Source organism: Heteronotia binoei, chromosome 10 (assembly GCF_032191835.1).
Source record: "Heteronotia binoei isolate CCM8104 ecotype False Entrance Well chromosome 10, APGP_CSIRO_Hbin_v1, whole genome shotgun sequence".
Taxonomy (NCBI): Eukaryota; Metazoa; Chordata; class Lepidosauria; order Squamata; family Gekkonidae; genus Heteronotia; species Heteronotia binoei.
Genome location: NC_083232.1, coordinates 53,201,627 through 53,203,487, shown reverse-complemented (window position 1 = coordinate 53,203,487; position 1,861 = coordinate 53,201,627).

Here is a 1,861-nt window from a genome sequence, read left to right as displayed (position 1 = left end):
AAGCGGGCAAGGCAGTTGGCCCCTTTCCTGGAGTGCCAGGACCTAGCAACAGTGATCCATGCGACGGTCACCTCAAGATTGGATTACTGTAATGCCCTCTACATGGGGCTGCCTTTGTGTCGAACCCGGAAGCTGCAGCTAGTGCAGAATGCAGTGGCCAGGCTGTTATTAGGACTCCCGAAATGGGAGCATATACAGCCATGGCTGCGCGAACTGCACTGGCTGCCAGTTATATACTGGATTCGCTACGAAGTGCTGGTTATTACCTTTAAAGCCTTATATGGCCGAGGACCTGCCTACCTGAAGGACTGTCTCTCCCCATACGAGCCCCAAAGAGCACTGAGGTCAGCAGGGAAGAACAAGCTGACTGTCCCTGGGCCAAGGGAGGCGAAATTACAGAGCACTCGGGCACGGGCTTTCTCCGTGGCAGCCCCGTGCCTGTGGAATCAACTCCCGGAGGAGGTGCGGGCCCTGCGGAGCCTAGACCAATTCCGCAGGGCCTGCAAGACCATCCTCTTTAGGCAGGCCTCCCTAGACTGTTGACAGAGGATGGCTGAATGGATGATCCAACAAAGTAACTCTTTAGTGATCCTTGCCATTATCTAAATACGTAAATGGATAAATAGCGCCCGGAACATCTCTGCTGCTGTTAAATTATAGATTAAGTTATAGATTATATATGCTGGATTAGTTTTAAAATATGTATTTAACTATGTATAATTTTAATGTCGTTTTTAATTATTGTATTGTATAATGTTTTATTGAATGTTGTTAGCCGCCCTGAGCCTGCCTTGGCGGGGAGGGCGGGATACAAATAAAATTTAATAATAATAATAAAAGCAGCCTAAAAGTTAAAATTTGCAACCTAAGCATTGCTCCCACCCAACCCCTTTTAACCTACTGAATAACAGTACAGCTGTTGATGTGTCCTAGAATCACCACTCACTCTTCCATAATTCAATGGTTTTGATACTCATGAGTATTGAAATGCCTTTTAGTAAGACTTCAGCATCTCTAAGAAACGGACCAAATAGCTGACATTTTCTTTATAATATTACTCCATCCAAATAGAAATATTGTACACACTACTTACTCCTAGTGAAGGCAGCATAATAGGGGTGGGATCACACTAGGAATTTGCAGCAATGGTCTCTCAGCTTTAAAAAAGCTGCCCCAGAAAGAGATGCGCTAATCAGACTGTATCCAACACAGGCACAGGCTGCACACATGCTTAGAGGAGTGTTCAGGCTACTCCTGCACATGCAGGGTGTGTGCATGGCGTGCCCTGGCCATTCAGATGGCCTGGAAACATGCCACACAAGTGCTTCAGTGATTGCCACTGGGAAGTACAGGCAGCTATTTAAAGTGTGTGGGAGGCATTACAGGACAAGGTAGGGGCAAGAGCAACACAGGGACCAGATGTGCACATGTGAATGTGCCTGTTTAATCCAGATGGGAGGGGTGGCTACGGTGGGCCAAATTGTTTGTGTGATCATACCCTAGTTGAAACCAATGAATTACCTCATCCTAAAGATCACTGCAAATATAAGATAGGGCTGTGGCAGCACAAAAAGAAGAAGAAGACTGCAGATATATACCCCGCCCTTCTCTCTGAATCAGAGTCTCAGAGCAGCTTACAATCTCCTTTATCTTCTTCCCCCACAAGAGATACCCTGTGAGGTGGGTGTTGCTGAGAGGGCTCTCACAGCAGCTGCCCTTTCAAGGACAACTCTTGCAATAGCTATGGCTGACCCAAGGCTATTCCAGCAGCTGCAAGTGGAGGAGTGGGGAATCAAACTCGGTTCTCCCAGGTAAGAGTCTGCACACTTAACCACTACACCAAACTGGCTCTTAGTATATT